Source organism: Agelaius phoeniceus, chromosome 9 (genome assembly GCF_051311805.1).
Source record: "Agelaius phoeniceus isolate bAgePho1 chromosome 9, bAgePho1.hap1, whole genome shotgun sequence".
NCBI lineage: Eukaryota > Metazoa > Chordata > Aves > Passeriformes > Icteridae > Agelaius > Agelaius phoeniceus.
Window position 1 is genome coordinate 8273285 of NC_135273.1, and position 12664 is coordinate 8285948.

Below are 12664 nucleotides of genomic sequence, written 5' to 3' on the forward strand. Positions count from 1 at the left end.
GGCTGCCCCGATCCCGATCCCGCCCCCGCCGCCGCGGGGCCCCGCCCGCCGCCGCCATCTTTGTTGATGTGTCAGCGCGCCGGGCCGGGCGGCCGGCGGGGAGCGGGACTGCGCTGTGCCCGCCATGGCCGCGCTGCCGCCGCTGTTCCTGCAGCCGCCCGTGTAGTGACCAGGTGAGGGCCGAGCCGCTGCAAGGGCGGGCGTGTGAGTGGATGCTCGGAGCCGGCGCCTTGGCGCTGCTGGGGTCCCCCAGCCGCGCGGGCACTGCCGGACTCCTCGAGGGGCCGGCGCGGAGCGGCCGAGGGCGCTGGACGGGACGGGCCGGGCGCTGCCCGGCGGGCTCGGGAGGGGCGGCGGGGCCGCTGATCCGCTTCACTGTCAGCGGCAGATAAACCCTGGGGGACGCGGGGGCGGGGGAAGGACGGGCGGGAGGCAGAATTGCCCCGGTGGCGAGGGGCTGTCCCTGTGCAGGTGGCGGCGCTGGGCTGGCAGAGGTCGCGCCGGGGCCGCGGGCGAGGCGCAGGAGGAGGGAGCGAGGTGACAGCGGGGCCGGGGCTGAGCTCCTGCCATAGCAACACCTTCCCGGTCCGGACCTCCGAGCGGGGAGCGCAGGCTCCTGGGCTGGCTCGCAGTCCCTTTGTTTCTGTACAGCTTTCTTTTCCGTGGTGTTAATTACGTTGTGCTGTTTCATTGACTGCGTGTTGATTTTCTGTATGGGTAAATAATTAGATAACAAAGCCCAGCAGCTGTTATGAAGGTTATTTTTTAGAGCCGGCTGCGGTGTTGCGGTAGGGTACGTGTCCTTGTTTTTGCAGATGGTATTTGTAAAAGCTGCCTGCCCTTTTAGGTTTGAAAGAAGGACTTCAGCAAAATGATTGTGATGTAGGCTTGCGCATTTTGGCTCTTGTCCCGGAAAATAGTCTGCACAGGTGAGTCTGACACCAGTCTGATTCCAGCAAGACTCTGTGCAGACCAAAAGAAGATTTCTTAGGGAATTGAAATGTGTGAAGATGAGAAGTATGGCATTCCACCTTTAGTGCTGCTTTGCTTTATCTTTTATAGAACTGCTTTTCAGAAGTTCAAATGTTGCAGGCAGAATACACTAAAAATCCAGGTATGGCACCTGTCCCAGTATGTTTTGTTGTATAAGGAAATGACTGAAACTGTGAGCCACAGCTGTGTTTCTCTCTGTGTTTCTCTAATGTGATCACTGGCTGCACTGAATGCTTATGTTGCACTTGACTTTAGGGAGGAGATGCTTAAGGCTCTGGAGATATGAGAAACTGAACATCTTAATATGTTTCAGGAGGGTGTTAGATGACATTTGAAATGTCATTTGTTTTATTTTAAATAAAGAACTAGTTGTATATTGCCTTGAGCTCTTTCTGAAAATCTTCAGTCATCTGTTCTTGTCTGGTTTTAGAACAGTATTTTTCTGTCATTTTATAAGATTTGATTTGGAGTTGTTGACGGATGTTTGTTGGCATTGTGAGGTTCACTGTTTCAAACTGTTGAGAAAAGGACTGAAGAACCACATGCAGAGAGTGGTTAATTTGGTTCCAATTAGCAGTTCTGTTGCTTAATGCTATATGAAGCTAATGCTGAACTTCCTGAAGCTGTCTTTTAAAAGAGCTATGAAAAATAGAAAGACAATGCTTTTCTGGATTTAATTGGGTTATTAAGCATGTTAAATTAGTAGATGTGGGGTCTAGGAAGCAATATCCTGTACTTAGTTCTGGGCTGAATTGCTCTGAACTTATTTTCCAGTTGCCAAAGACAATATTGGATAGCCTCATGGATAATACCTACCTTCGAGTCATAGTCCAAGACCTACTGCCTCAAATTGAGCATGAAAAAAACTCATCAGAAAGAAATCAATGTCAAAATAGAGGGGAAAATCATGACCATAATTTCAAGAAGTACATGGGATACTGATACTATAACAATATTTTCTATAATACTATGTCTTAGATTAATTAACAGAAGTTAATTAATCTACAGTCTTCCATAGAGCTCACAGTTGACTTTTTCACATCCTAAAGGATTGAAGTGTTTACTTATGTGTTTTCAGGGATACTGGAGGAACTCTAGGAAGGTCAGGTTTGAAAACAGTAGAACTATACTGTCCCCCCAAATGGTGTTTTTCAGTATGTAGTGACCATACAGACAATAATTCCATGGCTGGAATTTTACTGCTTTTGGCATGTTCTGGAAAGAACATTTGAAAAGAGCCATTGGAAGCGAACTTGCTGCAATCTCCAGTGCCAAATATGCCAAGATCCATGTCTTACCAGTGCCATGACACTACAGGTTTGTAAGAAGGACTGCCAGAGCTCTGGCTTCTGTAGTGTGAGCAAGAGCTATGGCTCTGTTACAGGTGTGGAAGAGCTGTCACAGAATGTGTGCTCTCTCCAGGTTGTGTACTCAGTCATAAATTTGATTTCTTCCCCTCCCTTAAGACATTCTTCTTTGCACAGGTGATGTTATCAGTGTCAGAAGGTGAATGAAAACAGGGTTCTAGTGAGGACAGAGCTGCTCCTGGTCTTGTTGTAAGCAGAGCTAAAGGCAGGGTTCCAAAACCTGAAAGGTGACAGTAGTGCTGTTGCTGGCATTGCATTAATTGGTTGCTGAAGTAGAGACTCATTTTACTGACTTGGGGCTGTAAGAGTTGTTCTGTGCTGAAGACACCCAGAAGATTGCAAACCCTGAGGTATCCAAGCCTCATGTGATAGGCACAGTAAAAGGATGCTGTTGCTAGGGTGTTGTTTTCCTCTGAAAACAAAAAAAAAAATAACACTCTCAAGGTGTACCCCATGACTTGTGTTATGATGGGAGCAAATCCAGCCTCACTTGTTAAACCTTAACTGATGAACTTTATTTTGGAGTTGTTAACTCCAGACATGGAGTTAACATGACCATAATATTAACCCTGTGCATGAGTTTGATAGAAAACCTGCTGCTGCCTTGAAGGAATTGTACATTACTGTTCAACTATCTAACTTGTGGTGTAAGCAAAGGAAAGCAAATACACAGTCTGAGTAAACCTTGTCTGCTAAAGTACTTGTCTGATGTTCAAAGAATGGATAGAAATGCTGAGCTTTGCACCTTGGCACTGCCATTGGTGTTTAATGAAGTCACATTAAAAACCTGAGAAGAATAATTGAGTTGAAGCATTAAACTGATAAAAGCAAGGAAATCCTGCAAGTCCCACTGTGTATATTCACTGTTCCACTCCTTCCCTTCAAGCACATGCATCAAAGCAGAGCTTTGTGTGAGTTGAGTCAGAAGCTGTGTCAAGTTCTGCCTGGGCTGGAGGACTCTGTGTCCCAGTGTACAGCCAGCTTTTCACTTCTATTTGATCTTGGGCAAAAGTGAATTAATATTGGGACACCTAGTGTGGGTGAGACTCTGGTATGTTTCTTTTGCTCCCTGTATGTGCTGTCTGTAAATACAGGATGGCTGGGAGTGTGTGAGACCTATGGCCACCCTCTTTTTTGTATGGAGTACAAGCAGGGGTGATCAGCATCATCTCTTCTTCAGCTTAAGAATTCTGTGTTTTTCTTAGGCTGTGTGATGCTTTCCAGTCCAGTTCATCTCCTTTTAGCATGTTTCATAACTTGTGTGGCTTGCTGCTCTGATTAATGTTGGATGTGGAATTGTAAGCAAGTATATAAACCTGAAGCCAGAAGGAGTTTGAAATTCATCTCACATTAGATGATGTAAAATATTTGGCTTTTTGTATCTTTTTGCCTCAGTCCCTTTCATTTTATTCATATTATTTATGTCTCTACACAGCTGCTGTACAGTAGAGCTGCATTTTGTATCTTATGTAAACCAGAACTTTAGCAGAATCCACTTTTCTTACACAAACTTCAGTTGAAAACAGACTTGTCTCTAGTTGAGCTTCCCTGTTTTGCAGTGTTACCTGGTGATGTAATGCTTAGTCTGAGAAAGCCATTTGTGACAGAGTTCTTGTGAAAGATACTGTGCAAAACACAGGTAAGCTGGGGATTAACTGGAAACAATAGGAAGGTGTGTTTTGCTGATCACTGTGATAACTAGTCGACAGTAGCTATGGAAAAAGTAGCCTTAGGAAAAAGAAACCAAAAACTTCACCCAACAAGTGAAGTAAAAAGGTGTAGTCAGTCTGTCCAGATTAGTTTAGGTAAAAGTATTATTAGGATTACAGTGAGCTAAAACAAACGATAAAATTTCCCTTCAATTTTATTTTTAGTCTTACTGTCATGTAAAATTCTTACTGAGAGTTCTCATGCAATGACAAGTTGGCACTGACTTGGAAAAGCAATTTATTCTGCTGAAGTAATGATTATTGTGTAATAAAGATGTGAAAAGTTCTCGAAGAGAGGCATTTTGGGTTTTGCAATGAACAACACAACTGTAAGAAGCTAGAAATGTTTTCATACCCCAGAATTGTTCTTTAGCAATCTTGTTGGGTTGCCATTATACACATGGTAGCACATAAACTGTCTAACAGGTTCATCTCTTACCTGAGTGTAATAGGTTGGGAATTGAATTAAAATGGCAACTGATTCTAACAGTTGTCTGGCTGTTAATGGTTACTTTAATATCTCTGGCTTAGGAAAATGTCTTTAAAGATAATAGAAAGTACTTTATTTTTCTGTTATGATTCATCTAAGATTGTGTTTCTAATGAAATATTTTATAGCATGATAGTTAAAGGAGACAAAGAGACCTTTGTGGAGCAAACTGTTCAGGCAAGTTTTGTTCTTTCTAATAAATGCTGGAGCATTTGTGAAGCTTTTTTACATTGGGTTGCTGGTTGCTTCACATGTGTGTGATTTGTCAAGAAAACTCTACAAATCATCGTTATTCTGTTCAGTATTCTTCAGCCAATAAATCCTAGTTAAGTCTTTGAAATACAAAGTCCATCTCTGGTGTTAGACTGGATTATACTGCATCTCACATTAACTCTTGAATTTGCAATTGAACTGGCTAAAGCACTCGTACTCTCCCTTTTTGTTGCTCAGGAACCTGCAAGAGGGAAGTGAGTCTGTAACTGAACTGAGCAAATGGTGCTCATGTGCAGGTTTTGCTTTTAGTGGGGTCTTCTGATGAGCATCAGAGTTTTATCATGAAAGTCTTTTGATTGTTGACATTTCAGTCATATGTCATTTCATTTCATGGATGCATGAGTGGAAATGTAAAGCAGTATAAAAAATCTCTTCAGTAGAGCCTTTAGTCTGTACTGCAGTGATTGGGGAAAGAACCAACCTGTTATTGCACTATAAATGGTAAATGTGCTTTTGGTAAAGTTATGTATTTATCTTTGCTTCATGAGCTTCAGTAGCTGCTTACGTGGAGAGAGGTGCTTCCAAGAGGGGATTCTTGAGTGTAATGAACCATGTATAAAAATCAATCTGTGGATTGGAATTTGATATTATGTATTCTTTAATGTGAATGAGTAGGAGGCAGAGTAGTTTAAATGTGGCATATATATTGATCCTGAGTTGGCATGTACACTAGATTCCTTTTTTAAAATCATGATTATTGTTGAGTAACAACTTCCAAGGGTTAAATGTAAAACTGCTGTCTCAGGATAGGTTTAGGGCATTGCTGATCCTTATAAGACTTTTTGAAAATCATGTCAGAAAAAAGGTGTGTTTTGAAGCACTGCTCAGTATTACTGAATAAAAGGCAGTTCTTGCTTGCATGTGAACGAAATGTTAGATTCCATTCCAGCAGAAGAGCTGAAGTCTCAGCTCACCTCCAAGTTGTGGCTAAGATGGGAACTACTTGTGCTCAGTGCTTTTACAGGTCCTTACTGTAAGACATAGTGGATGTTTTATTTGTAGCTGAGTCCAGTCCATGGGTGTGTCTGGGCAGGCTGCTGAGAGCTTTACCTGGTAGTTGGAGGGCTGGAGTAGTGGGAGAGTGATTTACAATGTGACTTGAGGTGTAAATGTGAATCTTTAAAATAGCTGTAAAATGCACATAACTTCCTCTTGCAAATTCACATGACTGCATTTTAATTTGCTATTGGGTGGTACTGGAAAAAAAAGTCAGTATTTTCTTTGCAGTTAAAATTTTATGAGGATAATGCTTTTCATTGTGAAAAAAAAAAAATAATCTGTCTTCCAGACCTCCCAGTTCTAGACTTAGCTGGTAGTTGGGAGTTTTTTAGTAGCCTTTTGGTGTGTGTATCTTGGCTTTTTAACCTTTATTATTGTATTATTGGATAATCTTTGAAAGATTGTACAAGTAAGTTAAAAGTATTTCTTTTTTCAGGTATCACACGTATCAGTGAACAGGCCTCTTGATTGGAGGGCTGTTAGAAAGCCAGAGTACTAAAAGTGAGCAGTTCCTCATTTCTCTTGAGACCAGCTACAGTTTCAGGGACTTCAGTGCTCTGCTTTGGTTTCTGAAGTATTGCAGGTGAGCAAACAGGGCACTCATTGTGAAAGCATTACATTTCTACCTGGTTGAGCTGGGGTGTAGAATTTTCTGTTAGTCTAGTACTGGGCTCTGCAGAGAGAAACCCCACAACTTTCTATATATGTAGGCAGGCTGTATGTCTGCTTTCCTAAATTCAGTTTTGCCAAAACTGGAGTGATTCATAGATGTCTGCATCCAGCACCTTCAGTATCAAAATGGAGCTATTTTTACCCTTCTTGCTCCCACAACATTGGGATCAGCTGGCAAACAAAAATCTCTGTAAACCCACAAACAGGCATTTTTGGTTGAATTGGAGAGAAGGATGCAGAAGAGCAGAGCTGTTTGTAAAATCAGTTGGAATGTGTTAGAGAGCAGTAACAGTGCCTGGGACAGACAGCTGGTTATTTCAGCTATGTGCTGCTGCCCACTCTTCTGGGGTGGTACTAGGGAAAAGAAGTCATTATTAGCTCTCACTGGGGAGCCTGAGAATGTTAAGAATAAACTCCTTTTCTAGCTGTTTCCATAAGAAACTCTCCAAAGGACAAGCATCCCTTTGCCTGGTTGCTGCCACTGGACACTAAACCTGAACCAGAGCCAGTATGGAAGGATAGTGAGTGTTACAGAGCATTTGAAGAGACTACTGCTTAAGGATGTTTGCTTGGATTTTTATGATGAATTTTCAGTGGCACTGATCTTCAGAATGTGCCATCTTGGAAAAGAAAATAAAGAGCAACAGCAGGAATTTTGTGAGTTCTCATCCAGTTCTTGAGAAAGAACCAGGAAGTACAGATCACAAATTACAGCATGAAGAGAATTGCTCTGAAGCAATTGCAAGGGCCTTATTTTCTAGGTAGGTTTTTCCTGTAAATATGTGGACTTTGTTTAGAGGTGTGCAGTGATTCCTTAGCAAGTTTACAGCACACACTGCAGTGACAAAGCAGCTCTGAGTCCTGAGGTGACATCAGAATAAGAGCAGTAAGGACTTCTGGGAACCTGGGCTGCTTGTGTTGGTGTCACCAGGTTTTTCTGTCACTGAGCTGCTTGCCAGGCCATGTCATGGTACTTAGGACAGTGCTGAGTGTTGGAGTCATCTGCCTGTGACTGCTGGAGCACTGCATCACTCCTTTCCTAGTCCCCCACCTGCTCTCTGAAGTGCATCACAACTCTGTGGCACCTCTGAGTAGTTCTGAGACTTTAGTGCATTACTAAAGGAAATCTATATGCTCTGCTGTGACTGATGCAAAATGGAAAAAGGAAAGCTACCTTGTACTTCTGTTTAAAAATGAGCTTATTTCATATCCTATAAAACCTGTCTGGATGCTTTTTAGATACCCAGTAGTAGACAGCAAATATGGTCTGAGCTGGAGTGAGAAATGCTTTTTCACAATTTTGTGGATTGCATGTGTATTTTTTGGAGAGTAGATGATTCCTGAGCACAGCCAGGCGTGGAGAACATCTGCCCAAAGATGATGCAAAACCCTTTCTTGTTGAAAGGAACTAAAAGAATTGACTGCTACTGGCCATTATGTTATGTAATGTGTAGTTGAATGTGTCTGGTGTCCAGTAAACTGCATTTGCTGTATTAAGTTTTTATTACTCCCCTTTCAGAAGGTTTTCTGCCTCAGAGTCACTTAGCTCAATGCTCTTCACTTTCATTTCAAGCCTGGGTTGAACAAGGTTTCGTATCTGCACTCACTTGTGTGTGAAGCATTATTCCTTCCTGCCCATTTTTGCCCCTCTCTCTGCAGTACTTTTAGACATTGAGGTGTAACTATATATATTTTTTTTTCTCTTTAAGCAGTGATTTTTGTTTCTCAGGACCTTGACCTTAAGTTTGCTTACAGAACCACCCCAGGCACAGATTTCTGTCATTCTTTAATCTGTTTGTTGTAAAGAACCCCATTGTGATAGTTACTAGGTGACAAGGCACACTTTCTTTTTTCCCTTGTTTTTAGTGAAGTCTTCTAGGCAGCCACACCTCAGTGAAAGATTCCTATAGTTATCATTTAATGTGTTTCTTTAGCTGTCATCTCACTTGTGTTTTGTAATTGGCTGAAACAAAGTATTTTTCCTCTTTCTTGACTATTTACAACATAAGTATTGAGAGTTTGGGTCAAACTCTGCCCATTTTATGAAATTAAATTCCAGCATTAGTAGTGCATGTGCTTAGGAAAAGGCCTTTGTAGTCAGGTACTTAAAAGAATCACGTTTGCATTCAGTAAGAAGATTGGAAAGACAAGCAGTTTGAAATGGCATAATATTGAATTAAAACAGACCAGAACCTTGCCTGTATTCATTGGATAGCAGGCTGGAGCTGGGAGAGGTGGTGTTCTAGTCAGAATTAGCAGTACTGCCATGGCAGGAGGGATTTTCAACCACTACAGTGGATGAAGAGCCAAGGGACGAGGCTGCCAACAGCTTCCTTAAAAAGTTAGGAGTGTAAGTACTCTCAGCAGAGGAAAGAGGAGGACTGAGTGCTACAGAAACTGCTTTTCTCTTTGCCAGTGGATGGACTCTGAAGTGAGAATTTGCTGTTACAGCATGAGCTTCTCTGGACTGCTGCTGAAGCTACAGGAAATTTTTTTCTTCCTTTAGTTGGCATGTTACAGGAGTGTGTATTGAGATGTTTGATGTTCTCCCAGGATAATCAATACTTATACTGTGTCAGATACTTCCTTGAAGAGCTTAATTGACTCATTGTCGTATTTGTTCTTATTATTTGATTAGCAGTTAATAGAAGACGTTTCTGTTGTGTAACAAAGTGAAATAAAATATTGCTATTTCCTGAGTCTTTGTATTCACTGCCATACCTGGGAGACATTGGTATTCAAAAGTTGGTGTGCTGCTCACGTGTTCCTTTGGCAGGCTCTCTGCTCCCTGCCTCTGATTCCAGTCAGCTGTGCTATCAGCAATTTAGCAGATAAGCACATCTTAGTTTAAGTAGTGTGATAAATGGCTGTAATCCTTACCAGTACCAGCCTTTAATGTTGTGTGTCTTGTGCCAGCTATTTAACTACTTACTTATTTTAGATGTTACTGTGGAACTTGGAGATCATCTGTGCTGGTGCAGATTTAAGCTTAGTTTTGTGAATAATGGTGAAAAGTATGTATGCTCTCTGCATCTTTGAAGGACACATCTGTGATGAGAAAAAACAATGGCTGTTTAAAGAAAAGGCAGTTTTGGTTTTGAAGGGTACAACTTGCCTGTATTCTGATTTGTAGGGAGATGTTTTGCAAATGTGGCTGAACTGTGCTGCTGTTCCTCATTCCTGGATCTGAAGTGATGCAATTCCACTTGCATGGCTTTGTGTCATGCACTGGGGGAAAGCACAACCCCTGCCTCCTCTGCTGTGGAACAGGAGCACGGGCAAGGTGTGTGGAGTGTCAGAGTAATTGTGAGCTGTAAAACAGAGGCCAGCTGGTCAGACCAGTTACACAGAGTCCTGTCACAGCTGCAGGAGTGTCACAGGGCAGTGACAGAGCTTTTCTCATGCTGCCCTAATGGATGGCAGTCATTCATGGCATGTGGGCAAGCAGGCTTGGGCTGGGCCGCTCTGGCTGCTGCTCTGAGGAGCTCCTGTGGCACGGGCAGCAGAAGGGACTTACACTACAGGGTGAGACAAACATCACATTTCTGCCTTGCTGTCAAGATGATGGTCAGGCCTAAGGAAGGAGCAGAGCAGGTGGTTGAAGGTAGAAGCTTTGCAAAACAGTGCAAGAACCCAGCACTTCGCTGTCACTCAACACACTGTGAGCTTGTTTGATATTTAAGCATATAATTACATAATTACTTCAGTCAAGATTTGCCTTTTTTGATTGTTTTTGATGCCTTCTGAAGACATCATAAGAGGCACTAAACTATTGTTTCCTTAATGCAGTATACATAACTTTAGTACATCCCTGATTTTGAAAAAGTAATTTGTAAGGATGAGTAGGGTAATGCAAGACGGATGTTAAACCTGGGAAGGCATGGAGCTCCTATCAGGTGTTGTCCAAATACTATCTGGAGCTTGATGGATTTGTGTGTTTGATGTGAAACAGTCAAATATTAGCATGTTTCATCTCAACTGGCTGCTGCCTGACTGATTGATTCTTCTGTCACACAAAATGTTTTGCTTACAAGCCATGAGCCTTTTCTCTAATGACATCACAGCAGTTTTCTGTCTCTGGCATTATATAGGGAGTAGCTGTTATATTCAGTTGCCTGAGGAAGGCAGAACAAACTTTGAATATTCAAGAGGTATTTGAATGTCAGTATGAATTTGCATTGAGAGCTGCTCCACATGAGTTTTTTGCATGTTTCTGGTGTGAAAATAAACTGTGATCCTGTGATCAATTATTTAATTTCTGTTTAAGAGTTAGTAATTAGAAGGTAAAAGCTAATATTATTCATTCACAGGAGGGAGGAATAAAAATCTATGTATGTCTTACCTAGGTTCAGATAGGTGCAGGTAGATTTGGGCAGATAAGGCTAAATCCAGTGTATTGGAATCATAAAGACTGTGAATTTAATGTGGTAAATTATATTCTAGGTACCACTGAAAATTAAAGTACAACTGCAGGGAACACTAAATCATCATAATTTACTTTTCATGCTTTAACTGATTTGTACAGTCATTACTCAAATTCCTCATGTGTTTGATATAAAACCTACACTTTAGTTATGATTAATAATAACTAAATTATTTGGATATGGAGTCAGTGGCTCTTTTTTTCTCTGTGACTGAGTTGTGCAAATAATTATATTTCTGATTCCACGTAGATTAGTCTTTGTAATGCTAATTCACAGTATTATTTACAGAAGGAAGTAACACAATAAAAAGAAAACTGAGTGACCTTCCTAATGTGCTCTTTAACAGGGCTGTATTTTTCACTTGTTGCTTCCATATGGAGATAAATACCCTCCAGCTTGCTGACTGGACTGGAAATTCTGTGTGTAACAGCCAACATGGAAGTTCATGTATCCAATTTTACCACTCCCTTTCTTGTGGTAAAGGTGAACTGCAGCAGCTGGGCAGTCACAAGCAGCTTTCAGGCAGTAGTACATCAAACAACTGCACATACTTCAGAAGTATCTTAAAAAAGGCTTAAAACAAGGTAAAAAACCACTCTAATCATTCCAGAGAAAGCATCATCAAGAACTTTGACTAGAGTAACTACTCGAGAAAAAACCAGTTCCTCAGCTTTATGCTAATAGAGTATCTTTTACAGCTGAATGTGAAGTGGATTAAAAACTTCTTTTGACAAGAGGGAACAGATACTAGAAGGTGAATTTTTCTTCTGTCTTAACTGCATAATTGGCAAATTATCTTGTGATTATTGATTGTTTAAAGTGCGCTAGTCTGAAAGCATTGGTTTTTAACAGCATTTTAATTAAGTAGGAACTAATGAGTTCTGCAACTATCAAATTGAATACTTTTTCTTGCAGTTATGTTCACTTTTACTTTCACATTGAGACTGTCAGTTGGGTTTGTTTTGTTTGAGAATAAGAGTAGTACATTGTGAACTTTCATTACTAGCAGAAGTTATTGAAGGGTAGGTGGGTTCCAAAAGAGCATTTGTTTGGGCTGCAGGAACCAAGCAGTGGGATTTGCTGGTTCCAGTGTTGACCTGAACCTAAATCTTTTGAAGCAAAGGGTAATCAGGGATTTTATTAATACCAGAGAAGATCTGTTTGTAGAATGGGGAATCCCTGTCACATTGTATAGACTCTCTCATTTCCCATCTCTATTCTCATTTGTACCTCTCCCTTCCCACTTGTGTTCTGCTTCCTGTTGATTTGTACTGGGTTAGAGGCTGTAGCATTGGGGACTTTTTTTGCTTGGAAACCAAAAGAGGAAAAGTTTGCTTATTGCTTAAAAAATGTGCAATTCTCATTTGCTGATTTGTAACTCTTGTCCAGCTGTGATATGTTCCCTTCCATACTCTCAGCTGAATGCTCAGTTTTCCATGTGCTTCCCTCTTGTTGATTGAATGCCAATTGTAGCCCAGCTGTAGGTTTCAGGTACTTGGGGGAGGTGTTTTGGGGGATGCTCTTTCCTGGTCGAAAGAGCTGGGCTGGAACTGCTTTTTGTGCCTAACAGTGAAAGGTGACAGTGGTAGCAATTGGAGACAGGCCTAATGGGATTCATAAACCCCTTTGTTTTAACAATGTGAGCCTCAGTAGGAAGTGTTGGTTAATAAGGCAGCACTCTGGGGGAGTGGAGTGAAGCCAAACAGCACAAAGGGGTTTCCTTGCAGGCTGAGACAAA

The 12664-nt window shown here is 41.5% G+C and overlaps 1 protein-coding gene across 3 annotated transcripts in view; it reads left to right on the top strand.

Moving 5' to 3' along the window:
- The first annotated feature begins 16 nt into the window (after nucleotides 1–16).
- The window catches only part of CCDC186 (coiled-coil domain containing 186), a 35389-nt gene continuing 22741 nt past the window's right edge, over nucleotides 17–12664 (top strand). Inside the window, exon 1 of one of the 3 annotated variants that reach the window (XM_054637714.2) lies at nucleotides 17–173. The gene's annotated coding sequence lies outside the window, so the exon portion shown is untranslated. Of the gene's footprint in view, nucleotides 205–3919; nucleotides 4000–12664 lie in introns of those variants that run through there. The other 2 variants (XM_054637716.2, XM_054637715.2) reach the window with 2 other exon arrangements.